This window comes from Crinia signifera, chromosome 1 (assembly GCF_055691185.1).
Source record: "Crinia signifera chromosome 1, ASM5569118v1, whole genome shotgun sequence".
In the NCBI taxonomy this organism is placed as follows: Eukaryota; Metazoa; Chordata; class Amphibia; order Anura; family Myobatrachidae; genus Crinia; species Crinia signifera.
In genome coordinates, this window is record NC_139217.1 from 195408128 (window position 1) to 195430438 (window position 22311).

Here is a 22311-nt window from a genome sequence, read left to right on the forward strand (position 1 = left end):
ACATGAGGGACACTAGTATGAGGCCATATGATTTTGAAGGGCCACTGTTACTCAGGATCCCTTAATATTGTATGATGGCCTCCCATGCTAATGGAGCACTACTTAGAGAAAAAGTAAAGATAATCTCAATTTCAGTGTCAATGGGGGGAATAATACTCATGTGCATATGAAAGACTTTTCATCTTGATAATGATGCAATTGTCTCCTTTGTAAAGCACAATGGAATATGCAATATGAATAAGAAACTATTAATAAAGAAAATAAATAAATTGCAGAATAACATAAGGGTGCTTCATTATTATCTGGCAGGTCCATCATAACAAACATGAATTGTAGTCTCATTTCTGAGTGAGCCATCCAGTTTGTTGAGACTTTCTGGACCACGGGACATTGAGAAAACTATTCATTTTCAATAGATTAATGAGAATTGGCAACACAGTGTTGTGGCCTATAATGTGCACTGGAGGCACAGTGTGGCATTTATTGTGAAAAGGAAACAGAATGTAGCACACTGTATGAATAGGCAGTACATATAATGTGAAATGTGTGCACATTGTGGCATATGATGAGAGCTACAGTAGGAGCATGATGTGGCATAAGATTTATTTCAAACTTTTAAATATTATAATTCCTAAAAATTACAGTGTATATTTTAGAAACAATATCAGTATTTAGATAGAAATGTAAACAATAGTTTTCAAGAATCAAACTTTTCTTTATTGGCCCTGGGCACCATCACCCTTAGCTACGTGCAGTGGCAATGTATTATTCTTTGAGTAGAAAGTATTGTATGTAAAACACAATTAGCTATTTGTGAAATCTACTGTAGTATGTTGTGAAAATAGATAAAATTGTCATAGCTTTGTAAGGTCTAATTTTAATGCAAATACATGGCAGCACAATTGTTTAACCCTTTGAGTGTCAACATCGCTTTGAGAGATTTTCAAAATATCCGCTAAAAATGTCAGGATCACTCATTTATTATATAACTTCAAATAAAAAAAATGTTGTTTATATATATATATATATATATATATATATACATATATATATATATATATATATATATATATATATATGTGTGTGTGTGTGTGTGTGTGTGTGTGTGTGGAAGTACCTGCACTCGCACACACCTAAGGTAACGTTTATGGGGTGACCCAAGGTCACACCTTGGTATGCCAAATACACAGTCCAAATTCCCTAAGCAGGGAATAACAGAACACACTCTAAATTGTAAAAAACATTTTGTATTTTATTGAAATTACAAAAAAAAGAGAAAAAAAAACATGCCAAGTGATGCTTAAGGACCATAACAATAACTCCTCCGACATTTCAATCCAGCTTCGTGGATCTTTGTCAAGGAGATTATCACCAGAGATAAGGTAAAAAAAAGAGCTGAGTCAAAAATGGAGCCACCAGTATAGAGGTCTATCCGCAACAATAGTCAGAGACCTACTAGTCTGCTGCCCCGTCCCAGGTTTATATACCCAAAAAGGGTACCAAAAACAAATAGAGAGAGCCTTTCCATGTCTGACAATTTGTCAGGTGCGCAGGACGTCACTTTTGGGCCAGGACTTCCGGTCTATGGATGCAAGCGGCCGCCCGGCTTCCGCCGGGTGACAAGCAAGCCGTTACCATAGTACTCAGTCATCCTGCCCGTATTGAAAGTTTGCAGCTTGGATACGGCTTACGTATATAAGCAAACCCTCATCCTGCATTCTATCGGTGCTAGTATGCTCGTGCGTGGCTATATACTATATTGTACTATAGTCTGCAAGACATAGATTACCGCTTACGGCAATGTAGTCTATCAAATTACAGCATATGGATAATGAAAGAGATGGGGATATAGAAGTGCATGTGCGTACACTAATAAGAAAAAGAGAAAGGCAGAATCAGTATCATATAGCTTTAAGAAGTGCCCAGAACTTATTAAATATCTCAGATGTCTATATAGGCACAGGATATGGGCTAGTTGAGTAAAATCTAATAGGCGGCACGGGTATTACTGGGATTAAGAGGTAACACAATCAACACAAAACACACTTAAATTCAATGACAGTGCATATGTAAGAAATTGTAAAAATCATACTGAAAATATGAAAAATCATGAAAAATTATTATTATTATTATTATTATTATTATTATTATTATTATTATTATTATTATTATTATCATACTGTCCAATCCCAAAAAAAATAAAAAGGTAATGATTGTAAAAATAATGATATGGAGCAAAAAACTACAGAAAAGGTTGAAAAATTATTTCCAAAATTTAGAAAAATACATGATGATATTCAAACTGGACAAAAGAAGTATGAAAAAATCTGAAACATTAGGAAAATTTAGAAAAACCATGGTCTGTCCCAATCTTGTCCATGGACCCTACGAGTGGGGGTAACGTGTGAAGTTCATCTGTCGTCCTTAGAGGGGAAGTATACAGATAATGTCCAACAAGGATATAGAGTCACGATCTAATTGCAATGGGAATGATGTCCCATGGTCATGGGGTCATAGGTCATTTCAAGAAGATGTGAAATGAGAAAAAGAAAGGATGTCCTGTATCGGTGCACCAAGATAAGAAATAAAATATAACTTTTATTATTCTCTTTAAAGAACTGCGAGATAACATTACATATAATAACAAACAAGGGTGGGGTGTAACACACTTTAAAACCAAGGTGGCAGGCAGACGCTTGTAGTTGGGTATAGTGTATGTACTGATTTCACTTAGAACGGTGTGCTCTTGGTCCGTACAGAATTAACTGATAGACCCACTATTGATACTGGTAATATGAGCGGGTTAATAAACCTCTTTAATGGATGCTCTGATTACCGCAATATCGCTTGTGCCAGCTGGGTTAAAGCATCAGTGGGAACGTGGTGGCAGGATGGCAGGGGATTAACATACACTTGAATTACACAGTGTATAATCCCTTTCTTAGCCACTGTCCCTAGTGCTGTTCGCATACTGTGGACACACTCAATCAGATAGAAAAGTGATCTCCCATCGGCTAGAATGCCTGCCTAGTAGGGGAGTCTGTGTGGGTAATTTCACTGTGCTAGTCCCGTGGAGTCGCCTCCAAAAGGACCTAGCTGGCTGCAGTGAACGCCCTTAGAAGGGCTATAGCGATAGGGCTCTAGTTCTACAAATAACACATCAATATGAAAAATAATAAACAACTACAAACATCTGCCCGCGCACCGCAAGCCAGCACGCGCTTCGCAGATTGCAATGACATTGGAATGAACATGTGATCTTAATTCAATGAATACTATTTATAATGCTATTATTTTTGTAACCACATTGCATCTTCCTTTCTTCCTCACTTGTTCACAATACTTTGAATGTATATATTTATTTTAAAAAAAAGTTGGAAATAAATATTCCCTCATTTACAAAAAAAATCATTTTTTTTAGTTAATTAAAATAAAACTAGTTTTCACTGTTACTTAGAACTGCATGTTACAATTACTTTTCACCTGCAGATTACAATTACTTTTCACAAGCTATAAGAGAACACTTTAATGTTCATGTTTATTTTTTTGCGCAATCAGTTTTTTATTAAGACAAATAGCAGGTATACAATTTGACATAAACATTAGCAAATGGACAATACAACATAACAGCACTATTATTTCAAGTCCTGAAGGCATATATAGAAAATGAGATGAGGGAAATAAAAGAGGAGAACTAGAAGAAAAGGAAAACAAGAGAGAATATCAGTGTCTTTCAGTATTCACAGAACAACTGTAGGGAAGGGTGAGGTAAAATAAGTAGCATAATCTGCAGATTCCTTGAACCATGAATAACAGGTGTCATTAAAAGCAGAATAAGGTAATTTAGATGATTAGGTAAGATCTCCCATAAACATGTAGTGGTCCACTCTCTGGAACCACCGGGAGATAGAGGGATGGGTTGAGGATCACCAAAACCATGGTATTTTTGCTCTGGCGGCATTCATTAAATGTCAGAGTAATGATTTTTTTTTTCCTCTATCAAAAAAGGTTCTTTGAGTGAATACTGTACATATCCTCCTCCACTACCTACCACTAACTTTGGGAAGCCAACAGAGAAGAGGTACTCTACAATTACCTCTCAAAACTGAGGAAGTGTAGCAGGGTCTTGATCTTTCTTCAGGTTATGTATATTAGTATAGAATTATTGAAAGGCTGGAACAATCTGTGGGACAGTATATACTCTATTTCCGATTGAATCACGTATTGAGTGTACATAGTGCTGGACTCTTTGTGCTCAAAGGGCTTTAGCCAACATGGAACCAGGTTTATTGCCCCAAAGTAAAATTTGTGTCTAAAATTATTTATATCCAGTTTAATCTTATTCTGGAGGCTTGTGACCTGCACTCCTACAATATGTAACCCTGGAGCAGGAGAAGGGAATTAAGGGGATTAGGAACAGGAGCCTTTAGCCCACATGTCTTGACTCTCAGTGTTCATGCTTTAATGCAAACATCACTTAGAGGCAAATTTACTATTGCATCCTAGAAAATCCTAGACGTTATCTGATACGGGCAACACAAACCTCTTTTCATTTTTAGAAGCTTTAGTAAATTAATATATTTATTATTAATTATATTACTGTATCACCCAGGATCAATACAACTGAAAAGTACTGTGAAAAGCCTACAGTATGTGACTCATTTAAAGGAATCATGCAATGCCTCAGTGAAAACACAAAAGCATCATCTTAAAACCCACTATAATTTACTGTTATATATTTTTTTTAAATAGAGTAATTTTATTGAAAACAAAAAGATAATTTCATATTATAAATTACTGAGGATAGTAATCGATGCAGTTATTACAAACATGATCATCAATGAGAGGCAATTAAATGAGTTACATTCATGCATGTAGAATGTACAACATATCTCAGTATATATATGAACTCCAATTTAATAAAGGTGAATGTTCTTGCAATATTATGTGTATTTTGATTTTATCTACATACTATAACATATCAATCAAGCAAAAACTTAAATTTATAAAAAAATAAAAGAAAGTAAAAAAAAAAAAATATATATATATATATATATATATATATATATATATATATATATTACTTTCTTTTAAAATCAAAATTTTTACCCTGAAAATACCCAAATATATATATATATATATATATATATATATATATATCCAAAGTGTAAAGCAGCACTCAAAATTTTCCTAGAGACTCCTGCTGGGGTGCCAAATGAGCCCAGGCTTCACAGAGGGGATCCTATGTGTGCCAATCCATATCCATGAAAGGAAAATGATTTCCACAGAGCGCACTCACCAGACTTCAAAAAATGGTTAAAACTTCCAATCTTTAATTCATCCTTTAAAATTTAACATGGTAGTCGACGTTTGACGATGACACCATACCCCTGCGCCAAGCCTTAAATGCTACACAGTACGCCCCTCAAGGTAAATTTCAGCCTATCACAATCAGACTATATTCACACCCAGCTGTTCTTAATTGAATCTCATACCTGTCCGGTCAAAGAAAACCCGCCACTCACTTGTAGGACGGCGTGCGTTCCACACATATCATACTGTGCTTCCACGACCCAGAACGCGCTGAGACTCAAATCCAGGACTGTGTTGACCGGTTTATCACAAGGGGCTACAGCAGACATGATGTACAACAAAGCCTAATAAAAGCTAGAGCCACTCACCAGAATAGCGCACGAAGAATACATCGGTCCAATGAAGACAGGATAGTACTAAATGTACACTGTGACACCAATTTAAGTACCACACAGAAGTCATTAAAGAAAAACTGGCACCTTGTAGCAACGGATCCAGCGTTAAAAAAACTACAACACACCAAGCCTCTAATCAGCATCACTAGAGGACGCAACTTAAAGGATACCCTATAACGCACAAGCACGAAACATACTGCGACGGTTGACACCATGTGGTTATCAAAGAAAAAAGGTTGCATGAAATGTCTTGGTTGTACCACGTGCCAAGGGTTAATTGTGGGACAATACTTCTGCCACCCGCACAGTGGGAAGAAGATCCAGCTATGGTACAAATTACACTGTCTTTTGGACCACATAATATACTTTCTTACGTGCCCATGTGGGCTAATGTACGTTGGAAAAACTGTAAGAACTTTACGTGAAAGAATGGGCCAACACAGGTACACAATTAGGGAAGCATTGTCGACTGGAACTACCGACAAACCTGTAGCGGCTCATTTCTTGAAGGAGAGGCACCAAGTTTCCAATCTTCGATATATGATCATTGATTGGATAGCCCCCAATCCAAGGGGTGGTGATCGAGGATTGACTCTACTTAAAAAAGAGGCCTATTGGATACATTATTTGGACACAATATCGCCAAGACGCCTTAATGAGAAGAACACTTTATCGATTTTCCTTGACAGTTAGGAAATAAGAAAGGCGTAATAGCCTCATTCCATTGATACATGCCCGTGATGGTTAGGTTTTTTCTTGTGTTTTATGGCTCTGTTTAACATTATTATGATTTTGAATTTTCTTGTGTTTTTCCTTTTTCCTTAAGTTGGTGTAAATATTATTTGGTAGGTGACATATGGGCTGATATGGGTTCTGGACAGCGGTATACACATGCCCTGTAGTTGACTGACTGATTCTGTGCAGTCTTTTCATGGGTATGTGTAGTTTGATTTTATTTTATTCATATGACATGTGTATATTGATGTAACAAACAGTGATGACTCGGTTCCCCTGCTAAAAAGCTTTTTTTGTGAAAGTAAATATGCCCGCATTGAAACACATTACATATTTTTCAGCAGGCTATTTCCGCCTAGGGTGGAACGCAGGAATACACAGTAATGCCTGACACGATGCATTTCCGGCCTTTGGGTGGAACGCACGTGGCGTCAGGTCCGGTAGTCAATCCCGTGACCGGGCGTTCAGTAGCGAGATCACGACACTACTTCCTCTTTGTGGAACGCACGCTGCACGGAAGTCGCGGCAGCACAGTACGATATGTGTGGAATGCACGCCGTCCTACAAGTGAGTGGCAAGTTTTCTTTGACCGGACAGGTATGAGATTCAATTAAGAACAGCTGGGTGTGAATATAGTCTGATTGTGATAGGCTGAAATTTACCTTGAGGGGCGTACTGTGTAGCATTTAAGGCTTGGCGCAGGGGTATGGTGTCATCACTGACAGCAGGAGATCGAGCTGGGTTAAGGTCTTTAAAAAGGGTCGTGCAATGGCAATTGACATAACATATTAGTACATAACATATTAGTACTGTTATGTTTAACAAAAAACAATATGGCTGGGAGATTTGACTTGTAGTTGTTGTATAAGCCTAAGCCAGGCATGTCCAAACTATGGCCCTCCAGCTGTTAAACCACAAGTCCCATCATGCATTGCCACAGTTTTGCTATTATGGAGTGCTAAAACTATAGCAAGGCATGCTGGGATGTGTAGTTTCACAACAGCTGGAGGGCTGCCATTTGCAAATGTCTGGCCATGATTACCATCTTCTGGGCCCCATAGCAAAATCTTTGAAAGGGTCCCCCAATTGTCAATACATTGGCCCTCAGGGTAAAAAAAAAAGAGAGAATAAAGTGACAGTCATAGAGGTTGTCGGAGAGATTTCAGGAGAGAGAGAGGTTAGAGATACCTGGGGGAAGAGGTGGAGGGAGGAGAGAGGGGGTCTGGGGTGGAACATAGAGAGAGAAGGGAAGAGAGAGAGGAGAGATATGGGGGGAGAGAAGAGGTAGAGGGAGGAGAGAGAGGGGGACTGCGGAGGAAGAGGTAGGGTGACGACGGAGAGCAAGGGTTTAAAAAGATAAAGACCTGCATCACTTTATAGCTCTAAACCCACCCTCTCCCCTCCACCACCTCAATACAAGCTGCCCTTTGTTTCCCCCACACACACCACCCTTAAATATAAGTGGTGCTATATACCTGCAGCATTGGGAGAGAGTTTCTCTTGCCAGCGACAGGTTTTGACTGCTGCAGCCATCTCCAGCTCTGCCCCAGAGATTGTCTTCTGGAGGCAGCTCTGGGTCTCACGCACAGTGCTGGCTGTAGCTGTGCTGATTTAATTCTGGGACTGGTCACTTGATAGTGACATTCAGTTAAAAAGCATCAGAGAGGGGAGGGGGTGAATGATGGAGGCCGGATCAGCCAGACCACCTCCCCCTTCATTAAGCAAATCATCACCGCTGATGGGGGGAGGGGGCACAGGACAACACTGCACTGCCTATTTGGGTGAAGGGGAACTATTCATAACCCTGCCCATTCACCACTACTGAAATAGAAATAAAAGGGTGCAGGGGATTACCTGCTGGGTCCCTGGACCCCACAAGGGCCCGGGCCCCATAGCAGCTGCATCCCCTGCACCCTCCATAGTTACGCCACTAACTTCAAGAAGTATAAGCAATACAACTTCAGCTCAGCTTTCAACACAATCATCCCCAACATCCTCCACCTAGGAGTCCCTGAAGCTACGTGTTCTTGGATTGTGGATGATAGAAAACAAGTTGTGAAAGCAGTGAAATTCACCTCCCAGGTGCGATCCATCAGCACAGGAGCCCCCCAGGGCTGTGTACTCTCATCCCTGCTCTTCTCCCTGTACACCAACGACTGCACCTCAGAGGCTCAATCAGTAAAGATAATCAAATTTGCTGATGACACTACCATCATTCGCCTTATCAAGGATGGGGATGAACTGGCCTACAGACAAGAAGTGGACCGTTTGCACCAGTAATGCAGCAGCAACCATCTAGATCTCATCCCACTCAAAACCGTTGAGATGGTTGTGGACTTAAGGAAGAAGTCTCTTGTGTTCTTCCACTAACAATTGCTGACAGTGTGGTGTTGCTAGTGGACTCCTTCAACTTATTAGGAACCACAATCTCCCGGAACCTTAAATGGGGGCCCAACACTGATACTATTGTAGGAAAAGCGCAGCAGAGGCTATTCTTCCTTAAGCAACTGAGGGAGTTCAACATCCCACAGAAGCTTCTGCTCCTCTTCTACTCAGTGATTGTGGATTCTGTGCTGTGCTACTCGATACTGATCTGGTGTGGCTCTGCCAGTGAGAGAGAAAAATGCAGACTCCAAAAGGTAGTTAGAACTGCGGAAAAGATCATCTGGACGGACCTTCCCTCTGTCCAGGATCTGTACCTGTCCGCACCAAATAAGAGGGAAAAGAACATAGTCAAGGACCAACTAAATTTTGGCCATGGCTTGTTTAACCTGCTGCCATCAGGATAATGCTACAGGGCTATTCCCACCAGGTCCACCAGAAGATTAAAAAGTTTCTTCCCTCAAGCAGTTCTCCTGTTGACACGTGAACTCATGAACACCTCACTGTCTAGTCGCGCCTTAAACCTTTGCACATAATCTAACACTGTGTCAGCCCGGAATAGCTTTCAGTATCACTGTACATTTTCCCCCACCTGTGTGGCCGGAGAGCCCGGCACACGGGGTTAATGGAGGCCACAGCACTGAAGGGGTTAAGCCATTCTGGACAAAGGCACTTGACATGTTCTAAATTGTATGAGCAGCACTGAGCTGGGACAAAAACCCTTCTGCAGTACTGCTGTAAGTTGTAGCCGGCTGCTGGGCACAAGGAACAAAGTATATGTATTTATGATATATATGTTTAGCACTGGGCTGGGACTGTACCATATATTTTGTATATTGTTTTAAGGAATGCATTCTGGACATAAAATGCACTTTGTACCTTTCTGGAGGAAGGAATTTAGAAAATCTTTGTGACAGGGAGATGAGATGCTAAACAGCCTTCTCCTGTGCGTGGCCAATACACCGCAGGTGGTGGGCTTTGTGTCTGAAGTCCTGTGTGTGAGGTGTTGGTAATGCACAGACATTTGTGTTTCTTTATGTAAACATGTCCAGGAGATAATCAAAGAATCTCCACCTTTCCTGGAAGTCCCCTAAGGAAATTGGACTCATCCTTTTTAGAATGTTATCTTGATTCGTTATGCACAGGAAGTAAGATGTCTGATTGATATGCAAATCCTAAAGGTATTGGGAGGATCTGACAATGCCAGTCTGTTTTCTGTCTATAAAAAAAGGGCTTCTGCTCTGTGTAAAATTGTACTTCTGCCTGTATCTGAATGCTGTACCTCCTCTGATAGGAGAAGAGATCTTTTCAGATCTATGAGCAAATAAACCATCTATTGCACAAGACGACTGGTTTCATCTTGCGACTAACAGAATTACTGCAATAATTCCATTCTCCGGCTGTTCTGGGTATAGCATCCAGCATCTCCGAGTTCCGCTCTGCCTGCTACCAAAGCAGAGATCTGGTCCGGGACCAGTGGGGAACCAATCAACGCCAGTTAGGAGTGTGTCAGCCACATGTCGATGCACACATTCCAGCAGGTAGTACTCAGCTGCCACCGTTTGGGCCTGAGTTGGTATCCATGGTTCCAGACGCCATGTGGGAGGAGCCTGGTGGCGGCAGCGATAACCCCGCCCACTGCATAGTGGTCGGAGTCAGTAACAGGCGGTTACTGATGGTAACAGGGAATCCCCTATTGGCCAGGTCCCGTGAGACCAGAAACCGCTATCTGTGGACCTGAAGGGCATAGCCAGAGCATAAGGGCAGGCGTCCAATCACAACCTGTTTATATTGTTTAGACTGTATACTGTTTACTTGTTCATGCTTCATTTATTGAAAAATTGCATCCTTTTAATACAAAAATATATATCATAAAAAAACAAATATACAAATAAATAAATAACATACCTTGAACTTAAACATTATAGCAATTTCATGTTCCCAGCATAGGGGGTGTAAAAAAGTTTTTCAGACCAATTCATGTTTAAAATAAACTGCCACATGTAAAGACAATAAACAGAAGTGTTTTAAACCCTGCACCTAAAGAGCAGAGTGTAATGCATTGTTACTGAACTTACTGGAGCATTCAGTAAAGAGTTTGTTGGACATTAGAAGACACATACAGTAGGTACACTATTCTATTAAAGGCAAACAAAAGGGATTTACCCTGTTTTTTTTCACCAAGTTTTTTTTTCTTGATCACATCAATTACAGAGCATCCTCTCCCAAAAAAAAAAAAAAAACATGTTCCGGAGAAAACACCATATTCACAATTGAAACCATGAAAATGGGTCATTTATCAGGGATTTTTTCACCCGCCAAAGTGTCACTTTGCACTAGGACAAGCTCATTTTCTCTTTTACTAAACTAAAGTATATTAATAAACCACTCTAAGACATCATGACATAATTTTAACTAGATCAGAGCATCTTCACAGTTTTCATCATTTTCACCAAAAAAGTGAAACTTCAGGCCTCTTGCCAGAACAGAAGATATTTACTCAGGTCAAAAAGCTTTTGCACGTTTCTTATTCAAGTCAAGTCACAACTTTCCCACACTTGCCGATTATGAATTCTCCAATTTCAGTTTTTTCACTCCGCCCTAATATATATGTATATATGTATATACAGTTGGAGCCCCTGTCAACTTTGTTCCTTAGGTCGTGGCTAGCCATGGCTATCCTATTGCTCTCAGCAGCAATACAGTAAATAGAACAATAGAGTGGGGGATTAGCATAGTAATCCTATTACTCACTTAATCCAATTAACAGGCTAAATGAGGAGGGCTCCATCTGTATATATATATATATATATATATATATATATATATATATATATATATATATATATATATATATATATGACCAGAGGAAAATGCCCAAATAAAGCAGCATTGAACTTTGCTTAAACCTGCTTATGATCTTCATTATTTGTCGCTGCGAGTGCCAAGTTACAGCCCCCCCATCCCGGTATATATATATATATATATATATATATATATATATATATATCTATATATATATATATATATATATATATATATATATATCTATATATATATATATATATATATATATAGATATATATATATATATAGATAGATAGATATCTAGATATATCTTTGAAGCATTTAAAAAAGCATTGGAAGAGAATATGACAAGTGCCCATTGAGTATTTTTCTTCCGTTTGATCAATCACTATTGCTTTAAAAATGACAATCTAGAAATAGTATGTACTCTAAAGAATGAAAAACTGTATCCAAATCCAAAATAAATGAGTACATTTAACTTTCCAAAAATGATAGCATCAGCTTTTACAACAGGATTGAATTTTACAGCAGGATTACATTGATTAATAATGTGTTGTCACTGATATATGGAGAAGTACAACTTTTGCTGACACTACAAGTCTTCATTCTAAACATAAGGTTTTAATATATGAAAACTACATTTTAAATCATAAAATACATTTTAAATAAAAAACTATTGTTTTCTGCAGTGTATGAAACAATGAAACAATGAAATATGGTACATTACATAATTTCATATTTTTGGGAAAACAAGTCAAAATGTATTTATACATTTTAAAAACATTGGATAGATTCATTTGGGCATAAACAATGCAAAGAAAAAAATTCAATGTATATTTAAAAATAAAATAGTAATAAAATATTAAAAATAATCAAAACCCTTTATAAAAATTGTATTATAAACATTAAATAGCAAAATATATTCATAATGAAATTGAGCCCCAATACCGAAAATTGAAAAGTCAATAATTACCTATAATTGTCAGCAACAGTGCTAAATAATTGCTATCAATGCACATGTGTCATCATATGCTGTTGCAAAAGTCATTCTAAATAGCCTCACTAGATACACCAGGCCTAGGCAATACAATTACTGGAAGCAACAAAACCATTCTACTAGTGTACACAGACCACTGTAATTTGTAAAAAAAATTACATCTGTGTGATAAACTCAGTTTAAATTCAGCTGGCTATGAATGTTATTGGGTTTGTTTTTTGTTTGAAAAAGCTTATTTACTAAGCTGCCATGTTCTCAGGATTAAAATTTTCCAATTGTAAACTGATTTGTGTTTGGCTGCCGAGCTTTCCGTCAGCCAAGCATGGATGAAAATGAAGCACGCATGGATCAATCAGATTTGTGCGATGCTTCTGTATGTAAAGCCTGTGCTTATTCTAAAAATTTCAACGAGTTGGGGTGGATCGTCACAAGCAAAGGGATGATAATAAAGTAACAATTAGAGAGATTATGGTAGTCAATGATGATACCAACATACAACCAGTGTGACTTTTATTGTCAGTGGTACTAGGTTGGTGGTGCTCCCAAAGGTTCAGCGGTAAAGCTGATAGAAAATAGGGTGTCCAGAGAAGGACAAAGGAAGAACAAAACTAGGTTTTTGGGGCACTCTTCTTCAAATTGTAATGTGTAAGGTAGTAAGATGATTGGAATAAAAATTAACTTTTATTAGGGTTCACTTAAAAGAGGTTGGCGTCAATGATATATGAATAAAACGTATCAGGTAAATACAATTTTACAATGATGCATCACAATAAGAGTATACAATATAATGTCACATGGACTAGGCGAAAATGTTTTACACCGAGGGGACCACCCCCTGTAAGGTTGAAAAAATATATATGTTCTCAGCCCGTGAGAATTACCTTAGTGGGGTAGATGATGAAGAGGTACACGGAAATGGCACTTCAAAAACTGGTCAGTCGACTGGGTAATAATGATAAATAAAGGACAGAGAAAATGGACAGAAAGATTGTTAGGGTAAATTAAGAGAAAAATATTAAGAGAAAAATGGTCGTTGGTGTCGTGCCTGGTATTCTGGGTGTTCCGCTGTTGATACGACACCAGATCTTCCCTAACAGTCACCCGGTTAGGTACTGATCAGGCCAAACACTGCTTAGCTACTGAGATCGAACGAGATCAGGCGGCCCAGTGGTGTATGGTCGTATACTTAATGTATTGGATATAACGACACAGGACTGACATTAGAGACCATAAATTGCTTCTGCTTTCAAGAGACACAGAATGACCACGGCCTGATGCTCGAGGTATTGCAGGACGGGTCAACTATGCCAAGGGATGAGAGAGCAACGATATACAAGAGTACAGAGCACTGAATTTATTGCAATGACCAGACCCTTCTACTACCTTCCATCGTATGGAATAAATTGGATGGAAGTTGAGAGTAATAGTCTGGTAGTGCTCAATTCAATAAAAAAAGGATAAGGAAGCAGAAAAAGTAGGTATGTGCCCCCTATTCGATTGTGTCACCTGGTGATAGTGATGGATTGACACTTAACACCAGGTTCAATCCGGGGGTTGTATGGTACAATTCTGTGAGGTATGTGTCACAGCGGGAAAACAATAATGGTTGTTGGTCCCAAGGTGGTCACAAGAGGGTACAGCGCCACCAATGGAAGTTAGAAACAACGGGCAAACATAAATGCAGTTAAATATATTGGACCACAATTTATGTGGTTTATGCAGATCAAAACAGACACAGAAAACAATTATGGGGTTTGAAAGACCGTACAATGAAAATTCACTCGATGTAAATTTGAAGCGCACAGGTATAAGATGAAAAGCACTAAATATAAGTAGTTTGAGATTTGCACATTAGATTTAGGGGTGCCAAGTACAAGCAGATTGTCACTGAGACACTGAACTGGGAATGAACACACTCAAACTAATTAAGGCTGATCCTATATGTATCTGCCGGATTAGGTCTCTGGACAGTAGGGTTCACATAAAGGCGTAGATTTTAAACTAATCACACAAGGAAGTTTGAAACGTGGATCAGGTTTCAGTAATAGACAACGTTAGTGCATTCAAGACAAAAAAAGAGAGACGAAAAACTCCCACCTGCTGATATATGCAGTCACTGGTGGTATGGGTTAATATCTCAACAAGTCATAAACAGATAATCTTGTTAGCAGTATATGTGCACACAAAACAAAAATGGATTTCAGAATGAATAATTCTTGTATGGTTCTCTGCGGTAAATATAATATACACTACTTCTGTAAAGGGTAATACTCCCTTGTGCCCCAGTTTCTTAATAAATGAGAGAGGAGGTACAGGGGTCCGTTATGCAGAGAAGAGAAGTAATAAAAATATGGTAGGGTGCTGTGTGGGGTGCCGGTACCTGGCGGGTAATAACCCGCTGATGATGAAGACTCAGTCCGGGTGGGTCCCTGGATCTGGCTGCGTCTACCAAGAATTGCAGCGTGAATGGCTGTGTAGAGGCGGCCAGGTGATCCGCCCGTGGCTAGCGGCAGGTAGACCGGCTCCAAGTGTGGAATGACGGCAGGGGGTGGTCCTAGGTGCGTCAGTGGACACGTGTTTCGCCGTGGAGGCTTGTTCACCGTGACGCGTCACGGTGAACAAGCCTCCACGGCGAAACACGTGTCCACTGACGCACCTAGGACCACCCCCTGCCGTCATTCCACACTTGGAGCCGGTCTACCTGCCGCTAGCCACGGGCGGATCACCTGGCCGCCTCTACACAGCCATTCACGCTGCAATTCTTGGTAGACGCAGCCAGATCCAGGGACCCACCCGGACTGAGTCTTCATCATCAGCGGGTTATTACCCGCCAGGTACCGGCACCCCACACAGCACCCTACCATATTTTTATTACTTCTCTTCTCTGCATAACGGACCCCTGTACCTCCTCTCTCATTTATTAAGAAACTGGGGCACAAGGGAGTATTACCCTTTACAGAAGTAGTGTATATTATATTTACCGCAGAGAACCATACAAGAATTATTCATTCTGAAATCCATTTTTGTTTTGTGTGCACATATACTGCTAACAAGATTATCTGTTTATGACTTGTTGAGATATTAACCCATACCACCAGTGACTGCATATATCAGCAGGTGGGAGTTTTTCGTCTCTCTTTTTTTGTCTTGAATGCACTAACGTTGTCTATTACTGAAACCTGATCCACGTTTCAAACTTCCTTGTGTGATTAGTTTAAAATCTACGCCTTTATGTGAACCCTACTGTCCAGAGACCTAATCCGGCAGATACATATAGGATCAGCCTTAATTAGTTTGAGTGTGTTCATTCCCAGTTCAGTGTCTCAGTGACAATCTGCTTGTACTTGGCACCCCTAAATCTAATGTGCAAATCTCAAACTACTTATATTTAGTGCTTTTCATCTTATACCTGTGCGCTTCAAATTTACATCGAGTGAATTTTCATTGTACGGTCTTTCAAACCCCATAATTGTTTTCTGTGTCTGTTTTGATCTGCATAAACCACATAAATTGTGGTCCAATATATTTAACTGCATTTATGTTTGCCCGTTGTTTCTAACTTCCATTGGTGGCGCTGTACCCTCTTGTGACCACCTTGGGACCAACAACCATTATTGTTTTCCCGCTGTGACACATACCTCACAGAATTGTACCATACAACCCCCGGATTGAACCTGGTGTTAAGTGTCAATCCATCACTATCACCAGGTGACACAATCGAATAGGGGGCACATACCTACTTTTTCTGCTTCCTTATCCTTTTTTTATTGAATTGAGCACTACCAGACTATTACTCTCAACTTCCATCCAATTTATTCCATACGATGGAAGGTAGTAGAAGGGTCTGGTCATTGCAATAAATTCAGTGCTCTGTACTCTTGTATATCGTTGCTCTCTCATCCCTTGGCATAGTTGACCCGTCCTGCAATACCTCGAGCATCAGGCCGTGGTCATTCTGTGTCTCTTGAAAGCAGAAGCAATTTATGGTCTCTAATGTCAGTCCTGTGTCGTTATATCCAATACATTAAGTATACGACCATACACCACTGGGCCGCCTGATCTCGTTCGATCTCAGTAGCTAAGCAGTGTTTGGCCTGATCAGTACCTAACCGGGTGACTGTTAGGGAAGATCTGGTGTCGTATCAACAGCGGAACACCCAGAATACCAGGCACGACACCAACGACCATTTTTCTCTTAATATTTTTCTCTTAATTTACCCTAACAATCTTTCTGTCCATTTTCTCTGTCCTTTATTTATCATTATTACCCAGTCGACTGACCAGTTTTTGAAGTGCCATTTCCGTGTACCTCTTCATCATCTACCCCACTAAGGTAATTCTCACGGGCTGAGAACATATATATTTTTTCAACCTTACAGGGGGTGGTCCCCTCGGTGTAAAACATTTTCGCCTAGTCCATGTGACATTATATTGTATACTCTTATTGTGATGCATCATTGTAAAATTGTATTTACCTGATACGTTTTATTCATATATCATTGACGCCAACCTCTTTTAAGTGAACCCTAATAAAAGTTAATTTTTATTCCAATCATCTTACTACCTTACACATTACAATTTGAAGAAGAGTGCCCCAAAAACCTAGTTTTGTTCTTCCTTTGTCCTTCTCTGGACACCCTATTTTCTATCTTATTCTAAAAATACAAGGGAAAAAAATGTAGGGGATCCCTCAATTTAAATGACCAGTACTGTGCTCCATGACTGGCACTAGTTCCAAAAATACAGAGGACAAAAGATGTAGGTGTCATCCGTATTTTTAAAACCAGCACATGGGACATGTTTATATTGATCCCTGCAGCCTTGGTATTAACCCCTCCAACTAGTCAGCCCAGACCAAGGTCCCTGAGGGAATGGATCTTCTAGGGCACCCAAGGGCCCTAGAAGATCCATTATATTTAAACTGTAATGTGTATTGAACTGTGGCCCTGTTTTTTATACTCTATTTTTGTTATTTATTCAATGTAATAATGTTTTGTCTCCCTGTACTGTTCCTTTGTACGGCGCTGCGAAACACTTGGCGCCTTATAAATAAAAATATAATAATAATAATAAGGGCCAGGACTGAAGCACAGGGCTATCTCTGGCACCCCGGGGTGGTAGGTGTCAAGTCGATAGCTTTTTGTGTAAAAATTGTATTTTACCTGTGGAATTAAATATCCCAGAAATCCCCCCCACACAAATATGCTGGTATGTGCGACGTGTCAATACACGTAAATATATGCGAAAGTTTGTAAGTGTGCAGTAAACTTTCACAGTGTTTGTTTGTGTTTTTATTTTAATATTTGTGCTTTACAGATGAACTTCAAGTCCTTTTAATGCCCATACTTGTGGAATGCATGAGGTCTTTCTGGGACTTGTAGTTCCCCAAGTACTAGACAATAGTCTAATTTTTACACAAAACACTATTACTTTTGCACCTACAATCCAGGAGGGCTTCACTCCTAGTCTCTGGGTGCTCTGCAGAGGGAATGACCTCTTTTGAGGTCCCCACTCCCACAGGTTCCCCAGCCAGTGCAGACTAGTTTGGGGTTTATGAGATAGCCACTGGGACCAATATAAACAGGCTCCTTGCTGTGGCATTAGCTTACTGACTGGTAGAGCTGGTGCTGGATTTAAAAATACAAGGGACCCATACATCATTTGTCCGCTATATTTTTGTAACCAGGACGGGTCCAAGATCCTGGTGCTGGATCTTTAAATATGGGGAACTCCTACTGTTCCTTATTTAGAAATATTTAGAACCCGCACCAGCTCAGAGTCCAGGCTGGTTATGCTTAGGAGGGGGACGACGACACCATGCCATTTATTTAACTCTTTCTTTTACTTTTACAAACAGAAGCACTGCACAGTCTCCATCTCACTGATCTGTGCATGCTTCTGAAAACTGAGCCAACAGGTTGTCTATTTGATATTCATATTATGAGCAGAATTATCCTCCAAGTTGATGGAAATTATAGTAAATTTCCATGTTATCCTGGTGCCTTTGGAAAGTCCTGCCAAGTTTGGCTGATGAGTTATTGATTTGTATTTGTGTGTTCTACCTTGATTTTCATTCATATTTTAGCAAACTTGGAATTTTTTTTGTGTTTAGTAAATTACCGAATCCGGATTGCCGGCCAAGATTGCCTCATTTGGAACTATCAGATTTTAGTATTATTTGTCCTTAATCTCTGCAAATAGGGCTCTGAGGCAAATAGCCAACACTTTCAACATGCAAATTGCTTAATTTGTGATATTGTACTCTATGTAATGTATGCAAAATCAATTACGGTGTAGTTAAATATGCTGTCTGACATCTCTAGTACACTTTGCTGCTTTTCATTGATTCTGTGATGCATATAATATGCTAAGATTTAAGACATTTAAAGTATGCTATTCCTTTCGGAGCATATTAGTTGCACCAGGCATCTTGATTCATATGACACACTGACAACTGGGGGTATATTTACTGAAGTATAGCTTTTTAGAAGTGGAGATGTTGGTCATAGAATTCAATCATATTCCAGCTATTACAGGATCTTCTAGAAGGCGTTAGTACAGGTTGAGTATCCCGTATCCAAAATGCTCGGGACCAGGAGAATTTTGGATAACGGATTATTCCGTATTTCGGAATATTTTAATATTTCAATGATGTATTTTGAAGTATCTTGCATTTATGCTGTATAAACACATAATATAAACACAAATATATTTTATTACCACACAAAATACACACAAATATATTTTAATTGTTCAAAAAACAAGGTTTCAAAACGTGAAACAAAATGTGTGTACTATCTCAGCACTGAATTTGAATGCCAAGCAATCATTGTCTTGCACATATATAGTGCCAGTTACATATCATGTCCCCAGTGATGCTGTTACAAATGTCCCCAGTGAGTTTCTAGCAAAAAAAAAAAAATTTTCACTTTCTGGAATGTCCGTATTTCGGAATAATTCGGATAACGGATATTCGGATACGGGATACTCGACCTGTAGTTAGTAAATGATGAGTAGAATATGATTGCTATGGGCAAGCACAGGAAGGACCTACCTTCACAGGTGGTTCGTGCAAGTCCAGTGGAAGAAGAATGGACCATGTGAGACCTGAATCCCGGATTGGATAAAGGAAATAGTATGCATGAATTGCTTTACAAAACTACAGTATATAAAACATAGCACAATGCAAAACAAAGTGAAAAGTACCAATTCAGTTTTCATTTTCTTTATGAATAGATACATTTTCTTTCTTTCACATGATCACATCTCATAAGATAATAGTGAAGGATAGTGCTTTAACATTATTACATTTTAATATTCATTAAACAAACATTAAAATACATTCATATTTGGAAAATCTCTACTCAAATAATAGTGCAAAAAACTACTTTATGCACACACTCAGGGCCATTTCTAGGGCTGGGCAGGCCATGCTGTCGCAAGGGATACTCCATATGGAAAACTCTGGAATACTACCATATGGAAAACTATTGAAAATGTCCCTCCTAAAATGGCTGCCTCATCAGAGTTTATAATGATGATGGTGGAGGCGGCCAAGATTTTGGGAGGGCCCTTTAGCTGCTACAGTAGGAGGCTGGCAGGCTGCTCTCAAAAGTGATGGGAGTCAGACTGAGCACAGCAGCAGTGGCAGTTGTGGCAGCAGCAGCCCCTTGACAATGAGCATGTATCAAGGCAGCAGCAGTCCCCTGACAATAAGCAGGTACTCTGGTTTCCTCCCACAATTAAAAAAAATACTGGTAGGTTATTTGGCTTCCAACAAAAATTAACCTGAGTGAATGTGTGTATGTGTGTCCGTGTGGTAGGGAATATAGATTGTAAGCTCCACTGGGGCACTGTGGGGACATATTATGGTGCAAGGATCAATACTGTGGGGGCATAATATGGTTTATGGGACATGGCATAATATATGGAACAAGGAGCATTACTGTGTTGAGATTAACATGCTGCAAGGTGCATTACTGTGTGGGGTATAAATAGGGGCAACTGATGTAACTGTGTGGGATGTAATATGGCGCAACAGAAATTACTGTGTATGAAATAATATGGTGCAAGGGTCGTTACTGTCTGGGGTATAATATGGTGTAATGGGCACTAATGTATCATTGTAAGGTATTATTTTCATGCAAAAAAAGAGAAGAACAATCCAGTAACCAACCCTAGATAGAGAAGGAAAACTGGGGGGAGTGCTTGGTATGAGAGGCTTTCTCAGCAGCTGCTAAAATAACAGGTTAGTGAAACCGGTATAATTGGGTACGCAAGAAAACAAAAAGGAATAGATAGCAGCGCTCCATGGGATATTGGTCCAGAAAATGAAAGAAAATTGGATGATCTGTACAAGTTTTTATTAATAACACATCAAAGTTAATATACAGTATATTTTGAAACCATAACAGACTAAAACAATTGATTATAAACAATGCCCATGTCCACAATAAAGCAGCAAATGTGAACGGAGAGTCCGTTCCTAGTACGCCCAAATTTTGTAAACAGAATGGGATAGTTACCACTCCTGGCAGAATGATGAAGTACTTGTAAAGACACCGTCCATATGTCCAAGTGGCTGGCCCAAAGTTGGCACAAATAACTGAAGTCCACTGGCAAATAGAAGGAAGGATGGGTCTTGTTTGGAAACAGGGAGACACACTGGTGCACCAGAGGGTAAATTCAAAGGCCTCCCAGATTGAAACTAAATCATTACAATTTAAATATTGTAGACAATATATAAAACATGCCAACAGACAGATAATGCTTCTGCAGTTGACCTAAGCAGACACTGTTTTTTCTTGGACAACTTTATATGGCCCTTTCATATGTCACGTCAAAATTAAATCTTTTTTTGTGTTTATGTCAGGAGATAAAACAACTAACAACTAACTACAACAACATTTTATAAGACCTTGGTTAAAAAGCCTAACATCAGAAATTAAAATTGAAATTAGGGCATTTCTCTATTTTTTTTTTCTGGAAAAGTTTATTGGTTAGCAAATAGAAAACCATACAATGAATGTGTCAGGGAGAGAAATTGCAATATACAGTATGAAGTCACAGTAAGACGATTCCTGAATGGAAAAAACCCTACTAATTTTTAGATGATATACTGTCTTTTTTCTTTTTAAATTATGTATAGAAATATTAGATTTTAAATGGTTGAATTGTACATACAGTACAAACATAAGATAAATAGGTGTAATTACGGCAATAAGAAAAACAAATTTAGCAAACAATGATACAAAGTAAACAAATGCAGCAACATATAAAGTACACCACCCAAGCTGCATCAGTACTCATCCTATACATTGATGACAAAAAGTAAACATGTATAGTGATTTGAGTGGGATAAAAACAAATAAAGATAAATTCTACACAAGAAAGAGATGTATGATAATAAGTAATAAATTATTTAACCCGCTGAAGCAGAAAAAATTTGGACTGCCCAAATACCTTCCATGTGGATATCTGGAGTGGTGGCTCCAGAGTAGTGCCAAATGTCAGTGAATCAGTTTGGAATGGCCGTGTGTGGCAGTTGATGTGATTCCCCTATATAAATTTTGAACTGTGCTGCAGCCACCCCTTTCCTTGAGCCACCACTGCGTCTGGGCTAGCTATCTATGTAGGCTTCCAATTTTTTAGAGAAAGCCAGAACAACCTTTCTACATTAAA

General features: G+C 39.1%; 2 pseudogenes; one reads left to right on the forward strand and one right to left on the reverse strand.

Annotated features, from left to right (window-relative positions):
* Window positions 1–13698: 13698 nt before the first annotated feature.
* LOC146040064 (5S ribosomal RNA) lies at window positions 13699–13816 on the reverse strand (annotated as a pseudogene).
* Window positions 13817–16658: 2842 nt separating this feature from the next.
* On the forward strand, window positions 16659–16776 carry LOC146040075 (5S ribosomal RNA; annotated as a pseudogene).
* Window positions 16777–22311: the final 5535 nt, after the last annotated feature.